Here is an 18,245-nt window from a genome sequence, read left to right on the forward strand (position 1 = left end):
AAGGCTCGTCATCCAGAGAAGGGCACATGGGGCTGAGAACACCTCAAACAGACCAGCCTCACTGCTTGTAAACAGAGTGGCCTTCCTCTCACAGCAGAGGCAGGATGGGGTTCTGAAGTCACCTGCCTGCCTGGCTTCATCCATTTACCTTCCATTACTCTCTATAGGGGAGGAAGAAGTCCCTCCCCTGAAACTATGCACTTAGGAAATTGGTTTAGACACACGCTAGGGTCACCCGAAGCTTCCGTGCCTTCTGTCCCTGGATTGCCCATGGACAGTATCAGGCCATAAGATTGCAAGTCTTCTCTTTACCCTCTACAGGCCGCTTCTCCTGTGGGCATCTGTTGGCCCTGGACAGCCTGTCAGCTCTCAGCCATGGGCCACCTCACCAGTCAGTTCCTGCCTCAGGCACTCCACATACAAGATTGGGGGCCCTCTTGCCTATGACCAAGGTGTCCCTGTGCCCATGCTACAAGTGAAAGTGCCAAGCTCCACAGAGGGTAAGTATGGAACTGGAATTAAAACCCAGATGCGGCCACTGGGAGGCAGATGCTTTCTTCACCTTTCTCTGGCCCTGAACCCACCCAAGCCAACTGCACCTGCTCTCCTGCTTTGGTGGTTCCTGGAAGGGCACATGCAGCTCCCTGACCTTGGGTCACAGGTCTCCCTCACTCACCTCACCTGGGCCTTGCCTAGCACTTGGGGTCAGTAGTGACTGTGCATGGCGCTTGGGTTTAGGCGTCAGTTTGCATGGTTTTCCACTAGGGAGAGGAAGGTAAATCACAGGGCTGCCAACCATCAGTAGTGCACTGCAGGCTTATCAACAGCCATCAGGAAAGTCTCGGGAATGCATTTATTCTCTAAACGCACTGAGAATTTAGGAAATGAAAAGATCCCAGAGAGCCTCTCTGCTCTCAAAAAGGTATTCCCAGGGTTGAGATAAACATCACAAATAACCCTCCACCAAAAAAATTACAATTACTACTTGGAAAAGATATCTCTGGCCAGGGAAGAAAAGAGAACCTAAGCAAAGAAAACCCCTAGGTGTCTAAGAACATGGATATCGTCTGCAGAGCCCCTGTTGTGCACGGTGTAGCACACACATGACTGACAGTTTCCAGAGCCATCCCCACAGTGCCTGGCCCAGAGGCTGTCCAAACACCGGGTGCTCTCGGAGCCAGACAAACAGAGACCTCCCAGAGATGTCAAGGAAACTTGTCTGAATAAAGCTCCCTCCACATGTACCTACGTGAAGCCTCCATGAAGCAAACGAAGTGAAAAGAACCAAATCAAGAAAAACAAATTCTTCTTCCATAGGCCGTGAGAGCAAGTATAGACATTATCACAATTCAAGTTACATCAGGGTCTCCCTGTCACCAACTTCTCCATAAATAACATGCCTCCCAAACATGGTAACTCCAGGGCATTGTGGAAGAAAATAACAAAACAAGCTTCTTGGGATGTTAAGGTGTGAAGGGCCCCAGAGAGTCCTGACTTTGCACAAAAGGAAAATCAAGGACTCTAGTCCACCAACAGGCCGATGACAGCCAACGCACCACCGTCACACAACCCAGCAGAAATCACAACAGAGTAGCCCTGGAGTCCCAGCCTCCCCTTGCATGCAGGTATGCAGGATGCCCCCGGCTGTGGATGGTGGTCACAGAGGGCCTCAGGTAGGCTCAACTGTCAGAGCCAGGCCTCTGCACACTCAGAGCCAGCTGTTCAGGAGCCAGCAGCAGCTGCAGGTCTGGGTGCTCCTCAGGACCAGGACACCCCTTAATCAGACCCATGAAAGGCCAGAGATGCCTACACTTTATGGATTCCTCAACCCAGCTTTTGTAAGTAACTTGAGCCACAAGCCGCATGGCGTGTTGCAGCTATTACATGTGATCTGGCAGTAGGTATGTGTCAGAAACTCTCTGATGAAGCCAAATGGAAACTAGGGCCCTGGCAGCACAAGGCCCTCCCTCCTTCCCGAGGCAGCCTACACAGTGAATTGACCCCACATAGCTCAGCCAGGTAGAGAGGGCATGGGGATGCCCCATGGGCAGAATCTGGGGAAGCAGCAGGACAGAGAGGGTCTGTTTGCAGCTCGAGCTGAAAGGCAAAATCCCTGACCACAGAGTGTTCTGGTCAAATCCAGCACAGCCAAGGAGATCAGCACAGGTCACTGCCCTGGATGGGTCCTGCTCTGACCTGGCAAGACCCTACCCCTATTAGGAAGGACAACAGCAGTACAGGCCACTGTCTTCAAAGCAGCATGTCTCATATGTCTGAATAACAAACCAGAACTTTCTGGCAGTCATCACTCAGACACGGCTGCCACAGTCAGGCTCCCAGAGGTACTGGTGACCTGCTGGTCAGTGCAGGGATGTTAGGAGCACAGCCAGCTGTGGCCCGGCCTGGGGAATTGCGGGATGACTGATTGGATTCCTGGTGAGGACAAGGATTGGTGGCACCACCCATACATTGTTCAGAAAGGCTCGCCGCTCTGGACAGCCTACATGGTTGGATTGGCCCTGGTAGGTGTGGGCTGTGCTGAGGGCCCAAGGAAGCCTCCAATAGCCAGGAGGTGACAAAGCCTAGAGGCTCTGAGGTGCAGAGACCCCTGCAGAAAACCCGGCTGCACTAGGGTTTGTGGTCCTCTCAACTCTGCAGTTTCTCGCTCTTTAAAGTGGGGACAAGACCTCCTGACTGGCTGTCACAGTGGCCACTGCATCAGGATCCCCTCAGTAAACATTCCCTTCAGCCCCTACAAACAGCTCCAGGCTGTCCCCTACTCCTGGAAACCTGGCCAGTAGGCATTATTAAGGTAAGTTTATTCTTTCATAAGCCTCGTTGATGGGGTAAAAGTCTTACCAGCCGCCAGTTGCTTGGTGTTTCCAATGTCTGGGCCGGATAAGCTCCAGATCAGAAAGTCTGCCTGGTAGCCCAGGGATGGCAGGGCTGTCAGGGTCAGCAAATAAGGAAGTGTACATGTGTGCACAGGCATGTGGATATGTGTGTGCACATGTGGTGCCAATCAAGCAGGGAAAGAAACGCTAGAATGGTGAACACAAAAGGCAAGCTGGTCTAATTCACTCTGAGCCCAGGACTGCCCTGGCCCTGGTGTCAGAGAAGCAGTGTGCTCTGTCTGTGTTTACTGTGACTCACTGGGAAAGTGGGGTTTCCAAAAAAGCCTCCACTTAAACAGGCTGGCTGTCTCCTGTCCATAAAACATACATTTTTAGCCCTTGTTTCTGCACTTGGGGCCCCTTGGTTTTTTTGGACACTGAGACAGGGAGCTCTAGCTGTGTAATTCAGGAAACAGGTAATGAACGTGTCAGTGGCTTCCCTGAAGTGCAAACCAGGGCACTGAGAAGGAAAGTCTTCTTCATGGGATGGGTGGCAGGCAGAGTCCATCCTGCTCCAGTGGTCAGGGGCAGAAAGTAACTCCTCACTCACCACGAACTTGGGCCACAGTTTCCTGGCTGACAACCTCCCAGCCAGACTCTTGGTGTGCCCTTCACAGACATCAGGGCAGCTGCCATTTACAAGAAAGCCATGGGTCTTCTTCCTCCTTCCCTCCCTCCCTCCTCCCTGGGAGTGGGGGAAGTTGATGCTGTGACGTAGTCCTGGGGCGAGCTCGGAAAACACATAAAAATGCCGTTCGATTAGGTAGAGGCTGATGAATCTCTGGGACAATGGAAGAGAAGGGACACCCCCACCTGTCGCCCGGCACTGCCACCTAAGACACCCTGAAATAAAAATCCCATTTCACTGTCTTCTCCAGTGATTCATCAATAGCTCGATGTATTCCCTTTCCCTGATTAAAAGTTAACTCCACACAAAGAAGATGAAAAAAGAAAGATTGAGAAAACAAAGCTTAGACCATGAAGACTAGGGAAAAAGTAATAAAAATTGTGGCACAATCCCCTTGGCAAATCCCCTCGAAGCTCTCAGGCCAGCGCACCCAGCAAAGGGGCTCCTGCGCCCTTTAAATACTAGCCCCTCAAAGCTCCAGGAGTGGACTGAACCTGGGTCTTGGTAAGTGTTTGTGACTGATCTCAAATCTGCCCTGTTTCATGAGAGAGCACTCGTCTCCCTGTTTCAGTCAATGATAAGTCTGAAACATCTCCTTCCCTGCAGGGAGGACATCTCATTGCCGCCCATATCCCTAATGACACACTGTCAACTGACAAGCCCAGAGCACCTTCCAAGCTCGCCCCAGGACTACGTCACAGCATCAACTTCCCCCACTCCCAGGAATACGCTGAACCAGGCCCAGGTGAAACAGTGGGCGACCTGTCCATGGCAGGCTCTCCAACTGTGGGGTCTTCCTGGTCTACCTTTCACCTCCACTCAGGTGACAGGACTCAGTGAGGGCCTCTGCCAGGTGCTGGGTCACGGCGGCCAGGAGCATGGGCCTGGCCTCTCCCTCCAGACTTCGCAGGCTCATGCGAAGGCCAGGTATTAATATGAAGCACATACAGGCTTACATTTGTGAGGAGGAAAAAGAGGACAGTAAGAGAGTATGTACATTTACATACAAGCACACACAGGGAATCTTCCTCAGGGGAAAGGTGCATCCTGTTCACTAAGCAAGAAAATACTTCCTCTTACCCTTCCTTTCAAAGGCCTCCATCTGCAGGACAGAAGCAGGGAGAATGAAAAGGGCAAAAAGGAAAACTAATTTAACTGTCTTCTCTTTCTGAAAACTCTGCCTATTAAAAGCACAAACAGTCGGCAGGGTAGTTTCATTTCCTTGTCTTCATTAAATCACGAAGCTGAGATTCAGCAGAGATTCTGGCCCCAGAAGTAGCTTATCAGAAATAACCATGAGTTATCACCCCAGCGTCCTCCACATGGTTTCTGGTAAGTAGTTTCTTTACTTAACTGAGAAGGTTGTTCCCAACAGTTCTCAAAAGGTGTCCAAATTCCCAAGCCTACCTCATGTAACATTTTCATAATTATAGAGGTGATAGCAACCTTGGTGAGAACAACTGTCAAGATGATTTTGATGGGGTTATTTGCTAATTTTGCCTCTTCTGTGAATAAAGATACCCAGTTGACTGACTAACACGAACGCCTGTCCAACCCTGAATGTGTCCACAACCCCACAGATCTTCATACTGATCATTAAAATGAGAACAACCCAGACATTCACTGGTGGTGGTAAAGTTAACCGAATAAAGCACTGCTCCAATGCTCTGTATTCTTAGAGTAGCTTTATTCAAGTTTCACCAGTGGGTGGTATGGGGTCTGCTGGAATCCCAGTGTGACAGTGTGATCCATTCACTGGGAGATACTCCCAATCTAGATGCACTATTCTGAAGCCCCAACAGATTGCCTAAATTTGATTAGGAAAGTGAAATGCCACACACACAAAGCAAGAGTTGCACACGAACACATGTACACACACAGACACACACACACAAACACTAATCTTTAACCTTCCACCATCATGACACGGGTACCACTTTGTGTCTTTTAGCCTTAGGAGGACTGCAGGCTTGTACAGTGTTGGAGCCATCCCTGTTCTTTCCAGATAGAAATGATCTAATGGAGTAACCTAACCTGAACCACAGAGCCCCACACAGGTGTTTAATATCCTTCCAGAGCATTTTTCTAGCTTTTGAGGCCAGAGTGGGGCACATGGAGAGTACTGCCTCACTGAGCCCACCCGTGAGAATTCGGACATCCACAGAAAGCAGATACTGCCTTGGCGAGGCAGTGCCTCCAGCCTAGAAGTACCCATCTGTTGGCTTAACTGGAGCGCTCATGGGGCACTGTCCCGAGCCACTAAAGTCCCGGCAATGAGGGGCTCCTCTCATGGGAGTAGCTGGCACAGAAGGAAACAACCACACACCAACATCAGGGGGTGCAGCTGAGACAGCAGGAAGTGAAACCCAGCAGAAGACAAAGAAATTATTTACCCAGCCTTCTCACGGGGTCATGGGAATAGTCATGGTTTCTTCACATGTGCCTCAAGTTTTAATCAGCATCTACAATGCTGTGTTGCCAGACCCAGGTATATCAGCTCAGTGTCAGAGGCAAAGCCGAACGAGGCTGGTAACATTTACATACAATGTGTCAGGCCCCATTCTAAGTCCTTTACAGCATTAATTCATTTAACCTCCCCAACAGCCCAATGAGGAATGTGCTGCCCCCATTTTACAGATGGGGAAACTGAGGCACAGAGAGGCCAACTTGCCCAGGATTATACAGGTAGAAAATTATGGCACTGACTCCTTGGTCTGCACTCTAAGCTACTATGCTGCTGCATGTTAAAAACTCTAGAAAAACATATTGATTGTCCTCAGGTCAGACATCCAAAGGTCTGGAGTGGAGTGAAGAAGTCTATAAAATGTTAGCAGAAGAAAAATGTGATTTCCTTCATGTTTTCCTCTAAGAGTCCTTGCTAGAGGGGTTGGCAAGGCAGTCATTCCGGCTGCCACTAGCCCAGGGAAATTCTCATGTGGGTCAGAAAAAGCACCCCTTCAAGACAAATCTAGGATAAATGTGATGTGAACGGTGCCTGGCCCCTGAGTTGTATGATGTATAACCTACACATCTCAGGGGTCAGGCCCCATTCCCACTACATTTGACAGCCTTAAGAGCCGTGGAAGGGGAATTAAAGAGTTCCATGCTTTTAGAAAGAAGAAAATGCAGTTCAAGACAAAATTCTCATATATTACTTTCCGGTTTCTGCTCCCTGAACAATTATTTTCTTAAATTACAAATTATAAATCTTTGTGTGTCAACATATATAGCAATCTTTGCATCTAAATCAAAGAGAAATCATGGTCTCCACTTGGCCTGGTGGTTTAATAACCACTTGTTCTATTATATGTTCTATTTTCCAGACAGCCAAATTCCTTTCCAAATGACCCAGATACAAGCATTTTTATCAAAATTCTAAGCACAGCCCAAAGCACAGGCTAAACCGAAAGACTGTTAAATTAGTCAGAATAAGAATTTGCTGCCTCAACATCTTAGATCCAGCATGAAAATCATGGACACAAGTGGTGTTTCTGCTGCCTGGATTAGAAAACAAATAGCAAGCCTGGGAAACGTGAGAGCTGGGCAGCAAAAAATGCCCTCACCAGCCCACCCGGAAAGCAGCGCCCACGTCCTGAAACCACATGGACACAGCCTATCCTGGGGCCTCTTTCTTTGTAAACACTTCTGCCTCCCAAGGAAATAAACTAATCAAAGCACCTTAATCAAATTTAAAGGCTAGGCTGGGTGCAGTGGCTCATGCCTGCAATCCCAGCACTTTGGGAGGCTGAGGCAGGTGGATCACTTCAGGTCAGGAGTTCAAGACCAGCCTTGTGAAACCCCATCTCTACTAAAAATACAAAAACTAGCCAGATGTGGTGGCGCGTGGCTGTAATCCCAGCTACTTGGAAGCCTGAGGCAGGAGAATCGCTTGAACCTGGGAGGTGGAGGTTGCAGTGAGCTGAGATCGCACCACTGCACTCCAGCCTGGGCAACAGAGCAAGACTCCAGCTCTTAAAAAAAGAAAAAAAAGTAAAGGCTAGACATGTGGGTCTAAATTCAAACTGATGGATTTTGCTTTTTGAGGTTCAAGAAGAATAGGGTGATTGACTACACTCAGTCCCCTATTTACGATGGGCTGACTTAGGATTTTTCTACTTTATGGTGGTACAATACAATACACAAACTGTACTTCACATACCTATATAACCAGTGTTTTTCACTTTCAAGACAGTATTCAGTAAATGACACAGATATTCAACACTTTATTATACAACAGGCTTTGTGTTAGACGATTCAGCCCAACTGTAGGCTGATTACATTAGCCAGCCTAATGTATATTGTTCTGAGTACATTTAAGTAGGCCAGGCTGAGCTATGAAGTTCTGTAGGTTTGGTGTATTACATGCATTTTCAACTTATGATACTTCCAACCACTGATGGGTTTATCAGGACATAACCCATCTTAACTCATTCTGTCATTCTAGTTTGCCTGAAATATCCCTAGTTTTAGCACTGAGAGTCCCACATCCCAAGAAATTCCTCAGTCCCAGGAACACCAGGATGGCTGATTAACCCATGATAAAGCTAAAACTGAAGGCCTGTAAAAAGACAAAGCTTAGCAGTTTCAGAAGTAAACATTAAGTTCAGAAAATTTTGAGAGTTTGCACCCAAATATTCCTCTGAAAATAAACTTGCCTTCTGTTGAATAATGTAAACTTTCTAAATTAAGCCTAAAATATCTTTTTAAATTATGATGTTGAAAGTTTTTTTCTTTTTTTTCCTTTTTTTTCTCCTCTGAGACAGGGTCTCACTCTGTTACCTGGGCTGGAGTGCAGTGGTGCAATCTTGGTTCACTGCAGCCTCTACCTCCCAGGCTTAAGCAATCCATCCTCCAACCTCAGTCTCCTGAGTAGCTGAGACTACAGGCCTGTGACACCCTACCCAGCTAATTTTTGTAATTTTTGCAGAGATGGCATCTCACTATGTTGCCCAGGCTGATCTCTAACTCCTTGGCTCAAGTGATCCTCCTGCCTTGGCCTCCCAAAGTGGTGGGATTATAGGCGTGAGCCATTGTGTTCAGTCAAAGTTTTATCTTGTTTTATTTTGGGGGTACTTTTGCCGATTTAAGAATATAAGATTAAGAACTCAAAGTCTAGAACCCTGGAACCCATCCTCTTAAAACACATTATGTACTTTAAAGGGATTAGAAAATTGGTATTAAAATATTAAATATTTGGTATTTTTTAGTATATCTAATTCTTTCTCTGACTATTACAAAAGTTTATTTAACAAAAAGTCTAATATGAAAATGTACACGACCTAATTTTTACATCATAGTAAAATAGACCCTATGAAGACAGGACATGGGTTTCTCTGCTGAACAGCCATTATTTATACTCGTTCCAAGGCTTCTAACATGATGATACTATTTCCTCATATTACCACCATTCCAATATTGTTCTGTTGCCCACCAGTCACCACCTCCACGCATTCATCTATCACAAGATTCATAAAGGGATCAAATGCCCACAATATTCCTTGGACATGTCTGCCACCATTTAATTTCAATGATGGCTTCTTGTCCATAAATTTTTTCAACTCGGGAGGGTGAGCTTTGCTCATGGTGTCTACTCCATGGGCTCACAGATGCCTTGGAACGGAATGCATGGCCTCCCTCATGCTCCCGCAGTAGGGCCGGTGTCTTGTGTCTCTCTAATTCTTTATTAAAGATAATTTGGGCCACGCATGGTGGCTCACACCTGTAATTAATCCCAGCACTTTGGGAAGCTGAGGCAGGTGGATAACCCAAGGCAAGGAGTTCGAGACCAGCCTGGCCAACATGGTGAAACCCCATCTCTACTAAAAATAAAAAAATTAGCCAGGCACGGTGGCAGACGCCTGTAATCCCAGCTATTTGGGAGGCTGAGGCAGGGGGATCACTTGAACCTAGGAGGCAGAGGTTGCCATAAGCCCAGATCATGCCACTGCACTCCAGCCTGGGTGACAGAGTGAGACTCAATCTCAAAAAAAAATACATAAAAATAATAATAATTTGAAAAAAAGCTATACAAAATACAATGTATATGCCTAAATAGCGTTAATTTAGAAATTTAAAATGATAATTTTTAAACTGGTCTCACTTTTTTAGATTTACTCCTGGTAAGTGATTTGATTTTTTGTTCTACCTAAACAGCACTGGGTGTAATTATTTCTCAGGGCTTCAAAATTCTGAAAATCCTAATTCCCTATTGAAGCACTTTTTTTTTCTAAAATAGCTAATTACTAAATTATAACAAACATAGAAGTTGAATTTGGCAAGTTTTAGTAGTTTGCTTCTAGGTCCTCCTTTGATATAAATATGTTTTCCACATTTGCCTCATACTCAAAAGTTTTCTAAATTTAGCCCAGGAAACATACCACTATTATTATTATTACTGTTATTATTTTGTTGAAGGTTTTTCTGTATTTATCATGTTTTGAAAAAGAAAAATGGTCAAATTCTAGATCCTTTAAAGTCCAGCCCCTTATTCCTCCATTTATTTTAATAATAATAATAAATATTTAAACCTGGTAAGTTTTCCGAGTATATCAAAATTTATTATGATGAACGTTTCATGAAGAAACGAAGTTGTATATAATACAAGCTTACAATGCTAAGCTCAGAAGTGAATTCAGAGCTGATGGAGACTGTTGGCTTGTGCATGTTTAGAAGCCCCCACATTGGCTCTGTCCAACCGGCAATGGGCGAGATCTCTTTCCCCAGGGCTTCCAAAGTTCTAAAAATTCTCATAACTTGGTTCAGGTGCCTTTCCCTAAATACAAATTCCTGAATTATATCAAAACCTTAGGGAACATTCCTAGGAGTGGAGAAAAACCTTAAGGACAGAAAAAAACAAGAATTCTAATTTGACAAAAAAAAAAAAAAAAAAAAAAAAAAAAAAAAAAAGGAACACCTACTGTTTTGCCCTCGAAAACACTGATGTCAGTCATGGTAAAAATAACAAGTTTTCATTTATATTTCACTGACTTAAAATTTTGTAGAAAGAGATCTAGTGCAGGCCGGGCGTGGTGGCTCATGCCTGTAATCCCAGCACTTTGGGAGGCCGAGGCAGGTGGATCATGAGGTCAGAAGATCAAGACCATCCTGGTTAACACAGTGAACCCTCGTCTCTACTAAAATAAATAAATAAATAAACAAACAAACAAACAAAAAATTAGCTGGGCGTGGTGGCGGGCGCCTATAGTCCCAGCTACTCAGGAGGCTGAGGCAGGAGAATGGTGTGAACCCGGAAGGCGGAGCTTGCAGTGAGCTGAGATCGCGCCACTGTACTCCAGCCTGGGTGACACAGCAAGACTCCGTCTAAAAAAAAAAAAAAAAGAAAGAAAGAAAGAAGAAAGAAAGAAAGAGATCTGGTGCACGAAGGAAGGGTTCCTTGCTCAACGATTCTCCAGATCCTCTGAGCTTTGGTTTCCTCATGGAGTCATGGCAATAATACCAACTTGTTCGGGGATTTTTGCAAAGATCATGTGTTAGGTTTCCCTCCCTCCATCTTAAAAATCACTGCTCAGGCCCTCTTCTTTTACCAAATAACTTTTCAACAGAAACCTGAAGAAAGAACCCGGTAGGAGTGGGGGGTTTGCTTAGCTGAAGTTAACGAACGTAGTTCTTGGCCAGGCGCGGTGGCCCACACCTGTAATCAATCCTTTGAGAGACCAAGACAGGGAAATTGCTTGAAGCCAGGAGTTTAAGACCAGCCTAGGCAACATAGGGAGCTGTGGTCTCTACAAAAAATTAAAAATTAGCTGGGCATGGTGGCATGCACCTATAGCCCCAGCTACTCAGGAGGCTGAGGTGGGAGGATCACTTAGGCCCAGGAGTTGGAGGCTGCATCCCAGCCTGGGTGACAGAGCAAGACAGGACAGGACAGGAGAGGACAGGACAGGACAGGACAGGACAGGAAAGGAAAAAGGAAAAGGAAAAGGAGAAAAGAAAGAAAGAGAGAGAAAAAGAGAGAAAGAGAGAGAAAAAGAAAGAGAGACAAAGAGAGAGACAGAGAAAGAGAGAAGGAAAGAAGGAAAGGAAGAAGGAAAAGAAGAAGGAAAGGAAGAAGGAAAGGAAAGAAATGCAGTACTTCATTTTCCTCTTCACTCACCAAATGTACTAATTATTTGCTTGCACTTGAATATTCAAACCTATTTAATATACGTTTGGTCGATTAATGTCTCAAGGTTTCTGTCTGCATTGCAATTGTCTTAGACGGGAATTAACTACAGGGTAGTAACATCCATTTAATTCCATGTGGAAAATGCCACTTGCAGAGCAGGCCTGCATAAATGACTTTGATGCAGTGAGAAAATGCAGCTTACCTAATAAAAACACCTCTCAATTATCCTACCAAAAGGAAAAAAAATGAGAGCGATAACACATAATCACGAGAGGCAAAACCATAAAACTTTCAGGAAACAAGAAGAAGAATATCTGTATGGCTTCAAGGTTGGGGAAGATTTTTAAAACAACAGCCAAAATCAGCACATCAGAAAAGAAAAAGATTGAGAGAAGTGACCTTGTTTGTTAAAAGAACTCCTATTCATCTGAAATCAACATATATAGCAATGAAAAAATTAATATCCAGAATATATTTAAAAACTCCTCCTAATATAAAAGATCAACAATCAAAAGAAAACAGGCAGTGGACTTTGTGGTGGATTGTACAGTAACAGCCTCCAATTGATTCACATTCCCTGGATCCAGGCCCTTGGAATATTCTATCCAAGGTTGCCTCTAGATGTGGCGGCCCTGTGACTTCCTTTGGCTAATGAGACAACAACAATTATGATGCAGATGGAGGTTTAAAAAGCGCTTGCACATTGGAGTCTGTCTTTTCTTGTTGCTTACTGGGACCCTCAGTCCATCACATGAAGACGCCCAGGCTAACCTTTACGGGATAAGAGACCACGTGGAGAGGAATCCAGGCCATCCTTGCTGCTCCAGTAATCCCAGCCAACACACAGAACTGTGAGCTAAATAAACGGGTATTATTTTAAGCCTCTAAGTTTTGGATTGTCTGTTATACAGCAAATCCTAATTGATACAGGGAAAAACATACAGAAGATGTTCTTCTTCACTGGCAATCAGAAACTAACAAAGGAAGAGCTAACGCAGCCAGTCCGTCAACTGTGAGGTGTTAAGGACACTCACACCTTTGTTTATAAAGAAAAGCTGCCAAGTGTAACCAGGCAACAGTTTCTGCACAGGAAGAGCACAGCGGGCTGGACTGAAACATGACCACCCATGCCTGTCTAAGGTGGGAAGAAGAATGGTTTTGCACAAAAACTTCCAGGAAGTGTCCTCAGAGGAACAGTCAGGAGCCGTGATGTGCAAGGCTCATCTGGGAAGCTCAGCTGGTCTTGCACAAGTGTGCTAGGTTACTTAGGAAGTAAACTGATCTGGAGACTAACGAAGTTCAGGGAGGGGGCTGCGGAGATTTGGAGAAAGGGCTCAAGAAAGCTCTTGAAAGCCATCCTTGGTGTGTCACTGACTGCAGGACATTAAGGACTCATTACAGCACATAATCTGTGGGCATCTGTGTGGGGTGTGACTTCATTCTGTTCTCGCTTATCTCATAGCTTTCTTGTCCTCTGCAAACCCAAACTCCATGTTTCATGTCTCTGGATAATATCCATACACCCATGGGATTACAATTCCCCAAACATGGGAAAATGAAAAATTAAAATGGTTTTAGAGTTGAATGTAGTTGTGACTACAGGAAAGATGTCACATCATCTCAAAAAGTGAGGGACCGACCAGAAAGAAACTAACCAGCATCCTCCAACATGAGTCCTCCTCATGCTCTGGGAACTCTTCCTCAAGGCTGAGCTGCAGCACTGGCCTGGAGCCCTAAGTCAGAGGGGTCCTAGCATCAAGCCTGTGTCAAATACACTCACCGAATGGAAGGAAGACACCCCCAGCATCACTGTCAGAACAGAAGCACATGGATGAGCCAGGGCATTTGACTGCAGTTCAACTCAGAGCAAGCGAGGCTCTCCAGGATCAGGTATCATCTCTACCCTGGCATTCCCACTGCCTCCCAGTCCATCTGAGCAGAGACATCCAGCCTTAGGATGAGCCAGGGCAATTCCACCAGGCATGTTAACTCCACAGGTCAAATGAGACACGTGCAGGGAGATACATTGGCTGTGTGTGGAAAGGAAGGCTGGAGGGTACTATAGTGGTGAAACATCTACACTTTCCAGCCATCCTGTTAGGCATGATATTCCTTGGAGTATGCAATGGACTGAATGTACGTGTCATCCTAAAAGTCGTATGTTAAATCCTAACCTCCAAGGTAATGCTATTAGGAGCTGAGGCCTTTGGGGAGGTGACTGGGTCGTGAGGGTGGAGCCCTCATGAATGGGATTAGTGAATTACTAAAGAGGCCTCAGAGAGTTGCCTTGCCCCCTCTACCATGGGAGGACACAGTAAGAAGGCACCGTCTGTAAACCAGGAGGCCAGTCTTCACCAGACATCGAATCTGTCAGTGCCTTGATCTTGGACGACCAGCGTCTAGAACTGTGGGAGATAAATTGCTGCTGCTTTTAAACCACTGCATTTATGGTATTTTGTTACAGCAGCCTGAAAAGCCTAAGACAGCCTCTGTCAACCTCACAACCACCCTGCAAAGCAGGCATCCTCCCACTTCACAAATGAAGAAACAGAAGTCAAAGAAGCTAAGTAACTTGCCCAATGTTATCACAGTCCTAGGTGTAAAATTGAAGTTTGAATCCAGGTGTCTTGATTTCAAAAATCCATGCTCGTTTTTTGCTTCACCACACTGGTTTTTTGTGAATAAGCCAGCTTAGAGACTTTCATTATAGCGGTAATTTTTTTGTTGTTCCCTCAGAGGATTTCCTGAGACCAGTAAATGATGCCCGGGATTGTGTTAAGTACTCTAGATTTCAAGTGTTAAGTACTCTAGATTCAGTCTCTCATGATGGATTTACAAACTCCATAAAAGATCTGAGGGTCCCCTGAGGCAACTTTAACCAGAAAATCTGAAGGTCCAGGAATTATAGCAAAAATGATGACTTGGAATGAATTTCCTGAATTTGTTAAGATATTTATTGTGGCCAACTTCAGAGAGAAATCTTAACAAATATGGTCTCAGTTCAAGGGATAAGAAGCAAATATGAAAACTCATAAAGTTATTTTATATATAGACTTAAATTTGTCTCCTCAAAGCCCACGTTCCTATAATAACATGTCAGGCTAGAGGCGCAGTTTGTCCAATAACAATAAAAACTTAATTTACTTTTTATTTGTAGTTGACTCTTAGAAAGGAAAATAATCAACCCACATAGGAAGAACTAATGTGCAAATTATTTTGCCAGACTCTGAGGGTCTGAATATCCAGACGAAAACCACAAAGAAACAAAAATTACATGAAAGCACCAAGAGGGAAGTCCAGTTACAGCAGAGGTTGACACTGTCCCCAAGTTGGGGACAGAGGGAATGACCACAGGCACGGGCCTCACCTTGACCATGGCAGCGGACAGCTCTACTCCTGTCTCTGTGGTCTGAAAACCTCAGAGCAGCCAGTAAGATGACCCTAGAGAGACAGGAGCTGTACACTCACCAGGAGCACGGAGGCCACATGGCAAGAACCCAAATGGGCTCCGGCAGGGGAGCCTCCCGTGAGATGGTGCAGGGGCTCTCATTCCATCTGCTGAGAACTGGGCACACTCTGCTCAGCAATGGGTCCCTCAGCACAAGGCTGCCCAGACAACAGGACTGAACACTTAAAGGGGACAACAACAAAGACAGCGAGAACTGTACTCACAGTTCTCCATAGAGATACTGGCACCTGATCAAGTCTGAAACCCAAGGGCAAGCTCAGGGCCAGCCAACTTTGTCCTGCTTCTAACTTGTGTCCACACCCTGCAGAATATGACAATGGCACAGGCTGCAGTGGGAAAGGTGTGTAAAATCTCCCTTGTTCTCAGGCCACCCCTCCAAGGCCAGCAGCAGGAGAGGCACCTGCCCTGGGCCACAGGCTGCCTCAAGGGCCCGGGCATTGAGGTTTGGAGTGACTTTGACTCCTGTCTCTGGAGGCTGTGATTCTCAGTGCTGCAGATAATACCATCTCCATATTTCCTCCCTGTGTTTGCCTAACAGAAACTCCGATATCTTCTCCTGCTAACTGGCATTCTCGGGTTTTCCTCATCCTGCCAGCTTATTCCTATAGCAACTATTAGGTGGAATAGCTCTCATCTTAAAAACAGTTCCAAACAGCTTAGGGCCCTATAAATTTAATTTTCAATCTCACATTTGGCATTTGTTTGGGGGTAGTTCCAACCCATCAGGAAGACAGAATTGCATTCATGGGCGAAAATCAGTACTGATGGTTTTGCCTAAAGACTGAATATAGTATTTACTTTCATAATACTACCTGAGGTTTATATATTAGGGCAATTCTGCTCTGTGTCACTTTTCTCAGCTGCTCCTAGATGCAAAATGTGCACATTTTCCTGAAGAAGCTGTTGCATAATGCTTTGTTGTGCCTCGTGTGTGCTTCTTAAATGTTTTATGCCCCCATCATGTTTTATCTCCAGCTCGGATTAGAATCTATTGTTTTGCAGTCCATAAATAGTACATCCTTCAAACAGTACAAAAAAAATAGCTACAGAGGATTTGCTGAATTGTAAGTTCAAGGAAAACTATTCTATCAGGATTCTAGGCAATCTAGGACCAACAGAGAAAATACCCTTGCTACAATTACCCATCTCACTGTTTAATGATCACTGCTGATGGCAAAAACTTCCCCTACGAGCACATGAGCTGGGCAGGGCAAAGAGAACCACCAAGTGCCCGTGGCTGTTGTGCTGCAAGTGGGTGGCATGAGCTCTTCTGGTGTCTAAGCCTCTCTCACTCACCACTCACTCATCTATTTACTCACTCAAGATCTTTCTAAAGCAAACCAGATCACGTATTCTCCTGATTACAGCCTTTCAATGGCTTCCCAATGCACAGAGAACATGTCCCAAACTCCTTTCCTGGATTGCAAAACCACTCGGGCCACCCCAGGGTTCTTTGAAAACACCACACTCAATCTCTCTTTAGTCTCCCTGCACCAGGCGATCGTCCCCGACCTTTGCCTCCCTGGCCCCTTCTCACTACTCACATCTTCAGCTCTCAGCTTAGACACCATCTCTTTAAAAATGTTCCCTGGCCACCAAACATAAAAGTCATTCTCTGTCATTCTCCATTATATGTTCCCATGGTGTTAATTACCTGTGTGTCACCTGCCCCATCTGACTTTTTTCATGAGCATTTCCTGTTCACTGGCCTCCCTGGCTGGAACGCACACTAGGAGAATTCGAAAATCCCTTCCTCATTTGCCACCACACACTTGATGCAAGAAGAAAGGACAGGCACCCCAGCATGTGCCCCAGGAATATCTGGTAAGGGGTGAACAGAAGGAGACTAAGCACATGGAGTCTCAGGGCTGCGAAAGCACACAGGGATCTCAGGATCCACGGGGCGTACGGCTGACGCCAGCTCTGGCCCAGGACTGGCAGTTGCTGATGGGTCCCTCTCCTGAGGCAGGGGATCTGCAGGCCTCTCGGCTACTGCTCAGACCTCAAGAAGGTTTCCTCAGCCCTTAAAAGACACCTGCACAAGGCAATAGCCTGCTCCCAATTGTCTGCCTGAAAGACAACACCTCCCATCTCATCTGCTGCTGATGCTACAGGAATATGAACAGCCTATTTCATTGTTCTCACAAATCACGACACTCTAAATTCAATTTCCTTAATAGTCTCAAACACTCAGAATAACAGAACCATGAGTCACGGAAGTCCGACTCAGCCTCACACAGAGGACAAGAGTCCCTTTGGCTGCAATTCCTGATTTCCTAATGCTGTTCTGTGAGGTTTTTGGACGCTTGTTCCCTTTGTGAGAATAGATAATCTGAAGCAGAAGAAAAAGGCCCTATTGCTCTATTTGGGCCACAGAGTGAGGGTCCCCATCCTCTCTGAGCTTGCCACGCCCCAGCCTGAGGACGTCACTGGGGAAAGAAGATCAAGGCCCAGCTGTGGGCTCCAAACCTCTGAGCCCAGACCAGGGCTCAGGAAATGTGTCCTGACTGTCTGGCCAAGCAGCCATTGGATTAATTTTACTGGAGTTTTCACAAGGTAGGCACAGTCCAGTAAGGAAAAGTCAAAGCAGGAGGTCTCTTTGGGCTAGACCGGCCTGGGGCATGGTGGTCAGGGCAGACACAGGCTTCCCACTTGGCCTTGTTGCCATTCACTCCCGCTTCTCCAGCGGCCAATCAGTGCCTGTGTCACTGGGGTGGCTCTGCAGGAAGGCCTGGCCTCATTCTGAGCCCCAAGGCCCAGGACTCTAGGCACGGGTTGCTCTATGTGTGTGACCATCTACCATGAGGCACGACACAGACAGGAGACAAGGTCCTCAGTGTGGCAGCCGGCAGACTCAGCTGGGAGCTTCTAGACTCCCAGGCCTGGCTTCCATCCAACTGGTGACATTAAAACTGCTAGGGGGAACCCATGCTTCAGGACTACATAGCTCCCCAGATGGTGCCAAGGTGCTATCAAAGTTGAGAACAGCAGGAAAAGGGGCCACCTAAGCTAGGACACCAACACAGACGAGAGGGGAAGTGATTCCTCAGGGAGCCCGCCATGACCAGAGAAAACAGGAGGCGAACAGAGGAGCCACCCTGTGTGGCAGGCTACCTATGACACCCCCGT

General features: G+C 46.1%; 1 protein-coding gene and 1 pseudogene across 1 annotated transcript in view; both read right to left on the reverse strand.

Annotated features, from left to right (window-relative positions):
• Positions 1-18,245, reverse strand: part of SH3RF3 (SH3 domain containing ring finger 3) — a 370,655-nt gene that overhangs the window by 239,825 nt on the left and 112,585 nt on the right. The gene's annotated exons all lie outside the window — the stretch shown is intronic.
• On the reverse strand, positions 8,838-9,138 carry LOC115838228 (annotated as a pseudogene).

This window comes from Nomascus leucogenys, chromosome 14 (assembly GCF_006542625.1).
Source record: "Nomascus leucogenys isolate Asia chromosome 14, Asia_NLE_v1, whole genome shotgun sequence".
NCBI lineage: Eukaryota > Metazoa > Chordata > Mammalia > Primates > Hylobatidae > Nomascus > Nomascus leucogenys.